We start from the raw sequence: 12,734 nt of genomic DNA, 5'->3' as shown, positions 1-12,734 counted from the left end.
AATATGCAGAATTCCTTAAATTTGAGAAAAGGAAAGCCTCAAAATATCTTAAATGCTCTCTTATAAAAATCTACTTTCTAAATTTTTGCTGCTGCTGCTGCTACTGCAAGTGATTTCTACAATTCCTATTTTATGTTTACAGTAGAAAATAGCAGGTGTCTGAGATGGTATCAGCCTTTCTCAGCAGATATTTCAGGTTATAGGGATGAGGAATGCAATGTGTCTATGGCACATAGCTTGTGTGTGAGCTTTGGAAGGCTAGCCACACTCTCAGGACGTTCCTTTCATTACCTATAATTAAACCTAATTCATTGTATTTAACAGAACTAAAAATAATTTTTATAACTACTGCATAACAAAAACCATAATAAAATCTTCAAATCCTAGTTTATCATTCTGGCAACTTACACATTAATCTTTTTTTTTTTTTTCTGAAGTTCAAGTTCAAAAGGAGTACCATATTTCCAAATAGGGTAAATAGGCTTTTACTTTTTCTTGAATAATGGAGGGAGAGATTGATTGTCTTTTATAATCAGTAGCTCAGCTGACCCTCAAACTAAACTGATCTTGTGCTAAATATAAGCTCATAAGAACCCATTTCAGCCAAAGCATGGGTGTTTTTAAACCATAGAAATGACCCAGTCACCTCCTGTTCTTCCTAATATGACTGATACTGGGTCTTCTCTAGGCACAAATTTAACCATGCTTAGCTCTTGCATTTGACCCACATAAGCTTGCTTCCTTCAAAGTCCCAAAAGTCATGAATAGGGACTTTGATATGGAGTCAGTTCTTACAGAAAGAGATCAGAAGGCCAGCACAATTGCTTTTGCTTCCTAAGAATTTTTCTGTGAGTGAACGTAATATTCATTTTTTCTTTGTTTGTTCTTGAAGATATCTAGCTTTACTGATGTATAGCTATTGGTATTGATTATTTTGTACCATATTCTTCCAGGTTAAGCTTTTCTCTCTGTGTTTTTGTTTGTTTTGATTTTGCTTTGGCAGGTGCTGAATATCAAACCCAGGACTTCACTGGTTCTGGGATGTGCTCTGCCAGTAAGTGAAATCCTTGTTCTCAAGTTTTTCTTCAATAGGCAGATTTAATTTTGTCACTTATTCCAGAGGATTTTGTTGTTGTTATGCCTTAAGTTTTTTCTTGGGTTTGTATGTTGTTTTATTCTTTAGAACTTCCATTCAGAAGTTATACTCTTGGTCTGGCTCCAAAGCTGTTTCAGAGCACGTACCAGATTTTTGTGTGGCCCCACCAATAATGTGGCTAGGCAGTCACGTCTTACTTTTCTTATCACAGCATCCTCAAGTAAGGCTTTTGGGAGCGTGATGTTTACTGGAACCCATCTCTGTTGAACCAGTTTAGGAAAACATATGTTAATCTCTTGATGTCTTCTACATTGATCCCAACTTTGTCATGTTTGGCAAATACCTTACTGTAAGATTCTTCTTTGCTTTTTCTGTTATTTTGAATAATTTCAAAGTAAAGAAGCTTCAGTTTAGCTAAAAATATTAGTTTTGTTTGAGCATTTTCTATGTAGTCCTGGCACAATGATGGTATGGTTGAAAATAATGGTGTCCTCTCTGACCACTGTGCCATGCCCCTACATCACGTGGCAGTCTGTTGATTGGGGTGGTTAAACTTAGTTTCCTGGTATGGCATGGCCTAATGATATCGTTCAGGTGTGTATTTTTCCATCTCAAGAGAGAGTTCTGGGGAAAAACAAAACAAACAAACTTTTTGTTGTGGTTGCTGTTGTTTCTGTGTTGCTAGGTTTTACTGATATGTCGCTTAGAAGTACTGCGGTCACGTGATTCCATCTTAAGAAGAAGGCTGACATATGGCATACTCAGAATAGAAACTGCCTTTGTTTCTTTTCAACTGCGGTGACAAAACACCATTATCAAGGCAACTTACAAAAAGAAAGCATTTAATTTGTAGCCTACAGCTCCAGAGAGTTAGAGTCCAGGAAACCCCAAGGTCCATCCTCTAGTGACACACCTCCCCCAACAAGGGCATACCTCCTAATCCTTCCCAAATAGTTCCACCACCTAGGAGCTAAGTGATCAAATATATGAGCCAATGGGGACCATTTTCATTCAAACCACCACAGGAACCAATGACAAAGAAAGTTGGTGAACTCATCTGTGCTAATCCTTTAACTGTCCTACCTCAGCACTTTCATTTATTCTAAACAATGCCAGCCCACTTTCTTAGTGGTTTAAGAATGTTAAGTTCTCTGCTTTGTCTAGAAAATCATTGTAGTTAAAATTTATTTCAATGTTTCTTATTTTGCACCAATGAGACATGTATGGCATAGTGCCCTTCTCAGTTAGTTTACTTAGATATATGCCAAAGCAGTTCAAATAACCAAGACAATAAAAAACAAAGGTCAAGTGGGTTAGTTTCTTTCCTATTGCTGTGATAAATCAACACTACCAAGGCATCATATAGAGGGAGAATGTTATTGGGGTTTCAGAGAGTGCTTGCAGCAGGTAACAGACATGGCAGCTAGAAGCTGAGAGACAACAAGAACCGCAAGGCAAGCACCCAGCTTGATAGCATACCCAAAACAGTGCTGGGCTTCTGAAACCTCAAAGTCTGCCCATAGGGACATACTTCTTCCTGTAGGGCCACAGCTCCTAAACCTACCCAAAGTGTTACCAGCTGGGAACCAAGGACTAAGACGCCTGAGAATATGGAACATGTCACATTTAGACCACCGCACTGTACTTTTTGACCGCATGGTCTTCTGTCCATATCATAATGCAAAACTTATTTAGTCCAACTTTAAAAGTCTTTGAAGTCTGTCCCTGAAATAGAGATCTAATAAAGCTTCCTAAAATGTATACATGCATGAAGGGGATCCAAATGAAGCTGCCAAATAATGGGGGAGACAGAGCCCCAAATGGACATCTCTTGTCAACAAATGAAGCTTCCCATACAAGTAATGGGTTACACTGAATTTATTTATTGGCCAAAGGAGTCCCATGGGAACTCCTAAACAACTCAGGCTGCTGCCAGAACTATAGATTGTTCTCCACAAAGTGATGACAAGGCCCAATTGCAGAAAGAAAAATCTATGCAACTCATTGAACATTGAGAAGTTGAGCCTTTATTCCATGGGTTATTCTCTTTGCTATAGGAAGGTCTTCTTCATGTTGTTCAAGGAAAAACATAAACACCAAGCCCAGGTATAAAACCTTCAATTTACAGTGGTGTCCTTTTCACAAAGTATGCTAGAGTACTTGTGGTATAAACCTTGTGGGAGTAAGCAACCAATATCTGATTTTACTTAAGGCCCACTCCACAAGATGGAGCCCATATCCAATGTTTATACTCCAAACAAGGACAATACATGGAGATAACCTAGAACTCCTGCACAGATGTAGCCGATGGCAGCTCAGTGTCCAAGAGGGTTCCCTAGTAATGGGAACAGGGACTGTCTCTGACATGAATTCAGGAGCTGGTTCTTTGATCACCTTCCCCTGGGAGAAGCAGCCTTACCAGGCCACAAAGGAAGACAATGCAGTCAATCCTGATGAGATCTGATAGACTAGGGTCAGAGGGAAGGGGAGGAGGACCTCCCCTATAACTGGACTGGGGTAGGGGCATAGGAAAAGAAGATGGATGGAGGGTAGAATTGGGAGGGGAAAATGGAGGGGGCCATAGCTGGGATACAAGGTGAATAAACAGTAATAAATAAATAAATTAATTTAAAAAAAACAAAATTAATCTTGTCCTGTGGAAAAGCTCAGTTAATTCTGCTATATTTCAATTTTGTCACATATTCTGTATTTTAAGAAGTATAGTTAAAAGTATTTTAATAAACCAGTCACATTTATGCACACACACACACACACACAAGAACCTAAGACTAGATAGCCCAGTGTTCTATGGTAAAAACCCAATACTACTACTCTTCTGCTCAATGAACATAACAATAAAATCACTCCAAATGACATTATGCTACGCTCAGAGATCAGAATCTTGATCAGCCATCATCAGAAAAGCTTTCTCCAGCAGCAGACAGAACAAACACAGAAACTCACAGATACTATGAGACTTGAAATTCTTATCTCTAAACAGGATGTTTCCATCAAATCCCTCCATTCAAGGCTCAGGAACCCTGTGAACTAAGAACGCAAAGAGTATAAGAGCCAGAGAGGACAGAGGACACCAAGGAAACAAGGTCTCCAAATCCACACACTGGCACACGTGAGCTCACAGAGACTGAGGAAGCATGCACAAGGCCGGCATGAGTCTGAACCAGAAGGGGTCCTAGAGCTGAATGGAGAAGTGGACACATGGTCCCATCCTTTACCTAGAAGCTATGTCTAATTGATAAACACTTGCAAATGAAAATTTAGTTTTCTCCAAGCAGAGACTCAGTGGGGAAACACGCAGTAGAAGATCAACAGAACACAAAATGGCATCTTTGGAGGTTCTTTGCCTCATACTGTCAGATCAGAGCTTTTGTTTGGTCTGTTTTTTTATCTTTTATTTTATTTATTTTTCTTTCTCTTATCTGTTATAGATTCCAGTTTTTGTGCTTTTGTGAGATTCCTGAGTGTATGAGTGGTTCTCTGAATGTAACTTTTTCTTGTGCCTTTTCTTGGGCTCTTTTTGTTTGTTTTGTTCTATTTCTGTGGGTATGATTTTATCATCATCATCATCATCTGTTTTCTAATGAGAGACAGAAAGGGAGTGGACCTAGGTGGGTGGGGAGGTAGGAAGGAATTGAATGAGGGGGAACCTTAATTAGGGTATATTACATGGGGAAAAATCTATTTTCAATAAAAGAAAAGAATTATGAACTGTATAAATCACTGTATAAATGGAAATGAATAGGTTCATAGCTCAACTGTCTAATTAAACCTAGACACAGTAGCTCTGGGTGTAAGAGGAGAGTGGTGATAAGAAATCACTATTCCCAAAGGGATTTTTCTTACTTATAAACTCTATTAGTGTTTATGATTTGACAGTTTCAAGGATATGATTTACAAGGTTATAACTGTTTAAATAATTCAATAAATGCTATTTTAGTATTAAGAAATAATAAAATAAAAATTTGAACAGTCTCTAAAGTCTTTCACAGTCTTGACCTTGTTTAAAAGTCCAAAGTCCAATGCCTCTACTGAGACTCAAGATAATCTATTAACTGTAACCCCTTGTAAAATAGAAAAAGTAAATTACATTCTTCAAACATACAATGGCACAGAATATACGTTTCCATTCCAAATGGGAGGATAGGGGCACAATGAGGAAACACTGGACCAAAGCAACAAGGGAAACTCCCAATCCTCTAACTCCATGTCTGATGTCAAAAGCCTTAGATGGCTCTCCCTTCCAGCTTTGCTGCCTGCAAGATACATCTCTTAGGTTGGTTCCGCTCCCTTTTTGCAAATCTTCTTGGCAGATCTCGTGCTTCTGGAACCTCTAGCATCTTAGTGTCTCCAATTCAACTCAAGGTTCACTTTCACAGCTTCTTGCAATAGCCTTCTTACATGGTTTCTTGCCATCTTGGGCCTTTTCACCAGGTACTGCCCTAAACTACAGTTCATGATGTTTCATATGGGTCTGAACCAGATGTGGTCCTAGAGATGAAAGAAAAAGTGTCTTCTCATACATGTGGAGGAATGTTTCATGACCCTTTTATTCATGTATCTGTCATGATTCTAACTTTGTGGATGACACCATCACATTCTGCTGCCAGCTTGAGATAAACCATTGACCCCTGAGTGACATTTGCAGATGCTTTTGTTTGTTGTTCATTTCTAGGAGCAGAAGACTCCTTAGACATTTTGTCCTCAAAAGCTGGAAGCTTGGCTGCCTTTGGTCTTTGCCTGAGAGCATCTATTCCAATGGCTCCTCCTTAGTGACATTAACTATCTCAGCATAATCCTTGGCTGTCTAAGGTTGCCTTTTGCTCTCCAAATCAGATTTTGTACTCATTTCTGTTCCACTTTGCTTTTCATTGTAGATTTGCAACAAAGTGATTGCTAATAACCATGTAAGAGTCATTCTTAGGTATTTTGAAATCTCCTCTACTAGAAAATTTAGTCTATTACTTTAAAATTTTTCCCCAAACAAGTTCTTAGGATGTGCACAGAAAGCAACTATTTATTAAAATACTACAAGAATAGTCTCCAGCCCAGTTGCTAATATTTTCTTCTCTTAAACCTCTTAAGCTGGTCTTCCCTGGTCCATGTTTCCCTTCAATCTCTGCTAACAGTACTTGTTGCTTTTCTAGTCAAAAGTCCAAAAGTTTTCCATATTTCTTTATAGCAAAATAAAGCATACACACACAGAGAAAACAAAACAAAACAAAAATCCACATTGTTGGGTTCTTCACAGCAATACTCCACTTCATGGTACCAACTTCTGTATTAATTGCTTATTTATTGCTGTGATAAAATACCATGAACAAGACAACTTACAGAAAAAAGGGTTTCTTTTTGGCTTATGTTTCCCAAGGGTTGGGTAAATAATAGCAGGAACACCAGGCAGCAAGCATATGGAGAAGAAGCATTGAAAATATGAACCTGTTTCAAATATTGTCTGACTTAACATTTGAGTCTTTGTCAGTCTGAAATGTCATCAAACTATTCTCATGAATGCATCTGACTATTAGGAAGGAAATTACAGGGTTGGGATTATTATATGTCTAGTTTATGGTTTATCCTAAAAACTTGCACAGCTCTCCCTCCCATGTGTGGACATAATGCAATAGTGTTTTGGAGAGGTATTATTATACCCTCATGGTAATATCTTACAAATGTTAACTGACAATTGGAGCAATTGAGAGATCAATAGTTTGGAGAAATTTTACTCAGGAAAAGTAGCAAGAGCTGTCACTCATAAATCACAAAATCAAACTTTAGGTAATTTTGTGCTGCTAAAGAACTTTCAATCCTAACCCAATGTTTTCTTAAGAAAAATGAAAACTCAAAGAATATAGAATCAACCCCCACTGTGAAGAATTTGCCTTCTTCCTGGCTGAGCTCAGTCTTGTATCATTCCTTACTTATGTGACATTAGGCATGTAGCAAAGGAGACACTATTTGGGAGGGGATAATTACTCAATGTGATGATGTATTTTCTAATCTCCTCTTCAAAGTTACTTTTATGTACTAATAATGCTGAGCATATCCAGATAATGTGTCAAACACAGTGCTGTGTCCACACTGCGTACTAAATCTCAAGGGAGTCATTGGGAAAGACAGAACTAGTACTAATGTCCACACAGCTTCTCAAATGCTCTCTAATGTCCTATTTCTGTTGCTCTATTTTTCAAGAAGGCTATCTCAGGGAAACAATGTCACCTTCAGCACCTTGAGAGAGGCTATCTCCAGGAAGACCTATCACACTGCTGAGTAAATAAAATTGACTGCCTGTGACCCTGGAGCCTAATTCTGTTTTGACAATTCACTTCTTTCCCATTTCTCAACAACTTTTGATGTAGAGAACAAAGACATTTTGAAGTTTATCTGAAATGCTATGAGATGTAAACCAAATGTCCTATTTATTCCTGCCACCAGGCTTAGTCTGAGCACATGGGACGATCCACAGAGACAAGTTTGGATTTGAGCTAAGGTTTAAAAGCGTTAAATAAAATCTGTCGGGCTGTTCATATAGACTTGGAGAGTACCCACAGATACAAGACCCAAGATGGACACCCTGGTCCTATACTACTTCCTTTCTTATGATCCACACATCCCAGGCCAACACTGACTCACGCATAATGCTCCCAGAACAAATCATTGTCTTTCTGAGCCTTATGTTTTTGCTCTAGGAAGACCCATATTCTCTTGCTTCTGGCCACTCAACTTACATTTTATGTGGGTTAAATTTTTACTGTTGCTATGACGTATACTTTAAGAAATAATTTCAGAAAGGAAAGACTGAGTTCAGCTCAGTTTCATAGCTTTGAGTCCATGGTCTCTCCCTGCCATTTCAGACATGATGAGGTACAATATTATGGCAGGGATCAAAGAGTGGAACAAAGATCTTACCTCATGGTGGAGAGGTGGCAGAAAGAAAGACAGAAAACACAGTCTGAAAGCCAAGATGCACACTTCAACATCATAACTTAATTTCCACACTTCGGCCAGCTCTCACCTCTCATTCGTAAGAGTCTCTTCAGCTTTGAGTTATTTGGTGTATTGATAAAGAATCCTCATTATTCAACCAGCTTTCAAAATTCTATCAGCCAGCCACCATTAACTTCTTAGCAGCTGAGTTTAGAAAGGGGAATCTTCATACTGTTATTAGATGCTGCTTCTATTAAAGCACCACAAACCAGTAAATCTAATACATCACATAAGGAAACCACAGAATCATGTTCACAGATAGAGAAACGTCATTTGACAAAATGCAATAATTCTTTATGGTGAAAGCCCTGGAGAAACCAAGAACAGAGTAACACACTTCAAATCAAAAAAGGATATATATGGCAGTCCTCTGGGCAACATTATACTAAGAACGGTAAAACTGAAAGCATTTTCTCAAAAGTCAGTTACAAAGCTAGGGTGTCTGCTCTCTCTACCCTGCTCAATATAATGATCAAGTGCTAAGTAGAAAAGTAAGAAAAGAAAAAGAAATAAAATGGAGAGTTTGATCTATAGCAGTTTCATTGCTATGGTCAGATTAGTCATCATCACAACCTTGGAGGAGCTGCAGCCATCACCCCTACAGCCATGAACAGGAGGCCAAGACCCAGAAGGCCCCATTCACCATTATAGCTAGTCATAAGCACAACTGTGAGCCGTTAATTGCAGGTCCTGTAGCCTTTGCTCCAGGCTGCAGTGCTGCCAGTACCACACCTGGCACCATAAGAAATAGGACAGGGATTCCAGGCAGCTTCATTCTCATGGTGCATGCTGGGAGGGACAAAAATGTCCCGGCAAGGAAGGCCTTGAAAATAGTAAAATGGTTAAATGTAAGAATTTAATAGGTTTTCATCACCAGAAGTGACACCAAATAAGATGTATCTGTAAAGACCAGCCTCAGGAAGTACCTTTTTTCAGCACGGAGATGGAAAGACTTGGACCCTGATAGGGTTACAGTTCAAGGCAGCAAATACACTGCCGATGGTAACAATGACAGATGCTCTGCATTTCACAGGGGTTGTCCTTGTACTTACTAGCAGAAATACCAAAATAGTGAGAGTGTGGAAAAGATAGATCAGAGACTGCTCCTAAACGGTGGGCCCAACAAAATCTGCTCTAGCCCAGTCGAGAGTCCACATCAGACCATGTGCAGAGATCTTAGGAGCAACAGCAGTAGTTTGAGAGGAGGATAGACTAATGGGTTAGAATGTGTAAGAGATTGAAGACCAAAGATAGCCTAGAGAGAAAGGCAAACAAGAGGACAGAGAAAGCAGGGAGATGAAACCCAAGGGCAGCAGATATCTCAATATTAGCATAAACACAGCTTTAATGCAGATGCCCATAGATCCCTAAACCACAAGATGCAAACATACCAAGGCCGTGGATCCACCAGTTAGGAATTGTCTGCTCCCAAGACTGGGCAGAATAAAGCTCAGTATTGACGAACTTGCCATTCCCTCCATCATCCAGTTCACTTATTCAAGAAAAAAAATGGATATGAAATTCCAACAGCAAAAAAATGAAGGAAAATAATTGGAGTTAAAGAGCTTAAGCGCTTTACCTGTTGCCATTGAATAAATGCACCAGGACTATCTATCTGCATGCAGGTTTCATTCTTTTTACTTAAAGATACTTGTTTTTGAAATGACACACATTTTTGAGAAAAAAGTCTGATGTTTATCAATAATTTTTTTTAACATTTTTCAATTGTTTCATGTCTAGTTGCCTGAAATATTTAAGAACTGTATTTTAATCTGTAATGGTATTTTACAAGTTGACTTTTAAAAGAGGAATCAATAAACGGCAGGTACCTGTTATTAAAGATCTTAAATAATTGTAACTTTCCTCTTCTGGTTACTTTGCTTAGCTTGTCATTTTTTCCTTTCAAAGTCTAATACCCTTTCCTCACACAGCTTACTTCTCTCCTAATCATAATCTTATCACTAAAATCTCATTATGCCAATAATAACCTTGGTTGTTAATCCTTTAACAGTTACTGAAGCCAAAGGGTTGACTGTTATTAATTGGCTAGTTAATATAATATTTGCATAGTGTTAATATCCAGAACCTATGGTTATTCTCGCAGTTAGTATTCTACTCAGGATATATTTATTATACCATCTATACCAACCAGGCACCCTGAATTCCTGGACTACATACCTCAATGAAAAGTATCATTAGGTCTTACTTCAAAAACTTGTACTCTACAAAATTGGAAAATCTAAAAAAATGGACAATTTCCTTGATAGATGCCACATACCAAAGTTAAATCAAGATCAGATAAATGATCTAAATAGACCTGTAACCCTTAAAGAAATAGAAGCAGTCATTAAGTTTTCCAACCCTTTATCCTCCCCCCAAAAGACCATGGCCAGATGGTTTTTTCTTTTTTTAATGTATTTTTTATTTATTACAATTTACTCACTTTGTATCCCAGCTGTAGCCCCCACCCTCATCTCCTTCCAATTCTGCCCTTTCTCTCTCCCTCATCTCTACCTATGCCCTTCCTCAGTCCACTGATAAGGGAGGACCTCCTCCCCTTCCAGACCACACGGTTTTAACACATACTTCCACAAAATAGAAACATAGGAACATTGACAAATTCATTTCATAAAGCCACAGTCACTGTGACACCTATACCACATGAAGACTCAACAAAGAAAGGTAATTTCAGACCAATTTTCTTTTTATGATGCAAAAATACTCAATAAAATACTTGCAAACCAAATCTAAGAACACATCAAAAACATAATCCACCATGATCAAGCAGGCTTCATCCCAGAGATGCAAGGATTGTTCAACATACAAAAATCAGTCAATGTAATCCATCATATACACAAACTGAAAGGAAAAAATACCTCATGATCATTCATTAGATGATGAAAAACCCTTTGAAAAAATCTACCATGCCTTCATGATAGGAGAGATTAGGGATAGAAGGCAATACCTAAACATAATAAAGGTAGAATACAGCAAGTTGAAACCAACATCAAATTAAATGGAGAGAGTTTAAATCAATTCTACTAAAATCAGAAACAAGACAAAGCTATCCTTATCTAAAAGTTTTAGCCAGAGCAATAAGACAACTGAAGGAGATCAAGGGAGGAAGAAGTAAAAATATTGATATTCATAGGAGATTTAATAGCGTACATAAACGGTGCCAAAAATTCTACCACAGAACTCCTACTTCTGATAATCACCTTAAGCAAAGTGGATAGATACAAATTTAACTTAAAAAAATTAGTTGCCCTCCTATATACAAATGATAAATAGGCTGAGAACAAAGTTAGGGAAACAACACTCCTTACAATAGCCACAAATAACATAAATTACTTAGCTTAACTCTAACCAAGCAAATAAAAGTCCTGTATGACAAGAGCTTCAAGTCTCTGAAGAAAAAAATTTAAGAAAATATTAGAAGATGGAAAGATCGCCCATGGTCATGGATCGGTATGATTAAAGTAGTAGAAATGGCCATCTTACCAAATGCAATCTACAGATTCAACACAATCCCCATCAAAACTCCAACACAATTCTTTACAGATCTTGAAAAAACAATACTCAGCTTCATGTGGAAAAAAAAAACAGGATAGTTAAAACAGTTCTGTACAATAAGAGAACTGCTGGAGGTATCACCATCCCTTATTTCAAGTTGCAATACAGAGCAATAGTAATAAAAACCGGCATGGTATTGGCATTAAAACAGACATGTTGATCAATAGAATCAAATTGAAGACTCAGAAGTAAACCCACAAACCTGTGGACAGTTGAGTTTTGACAAAGGTGTCAAAATTATACAATGGAAAACAGAAAGCTTCTTCAACAAATGGTGGTTTAACTGGATGTCTACATGTAGAAGAATCCAAATCAATCTATATTTATCACCTTTCACAAAACTCAAGTCCAAGTAGATCAATATAACATCAGATACACTAAATGCATTAGAAGAGAAAGAGGGAAAGAGCCTTGAACTCATTGGCACATGAGACAAGCTCCTGAACAGAACAGCAACAGCTCACACACTGGTATCAACAATTAAAAAATGAGAACTCATGAAATCAAAAGCTCTCTAAGGCAAAGGACACTGTCAAAAGGACAAAATTGCAGCCTACAGAATGGGAGAATATTTTTCACCAACCTTACATCTGACAGAGGGCTGATATTAAAAAAATATATACAGAACTTAAGAAACTAGACACCAACAAACCAAATAACCTAAGTAAAAATGGATACAGATCTTAACAGAATTCTTGACAGACAAATCTCTAATAGCCGAGAAGCACTTAAAGAAATGTTCATCATCTTTAGCCATAAGGAAAATGAAATCAAAATGACTCAGATTCCATCTTACAACCATCAGAATGGTTATGTTCAAAAACTCAAGGGACCGTGCATGCTGGCAAACAAGGATGTGGAGAAAGGATAACACTCCTTGCTTGAATTGCTGATGAGAATTCAAGCTTGCACAACAACTTTGGAAATCAATCTGGTGTTGTTTCAGAAAATTAGGAACAGTGCTACCTCAAGTTCCAGCTATACCCATTCTCAGGCATATATATCCCAAGGACATTTGCTCCACAATACAAGGACACTTGCTCAACTATTTTGATAGCAG

This window comes from Psammomys obesus, unplaced genomic scaffold (genome assembly GCF_907164565.1).
Source record: "Psammomys obesus unplaced genomic scaffold, mPsaObe1.curated_primary_1811, whole genome shotgun sequence".
Taxonomy (NCBI): domain Eukaryota; kingdom Metazoa; phylum Chordata; class Mammalia; order Rodentia; family Muridae; genus Psammomys; species Psammomys obesus.
Note: the sequence above shows the minus strand (reverse complement) of the source record.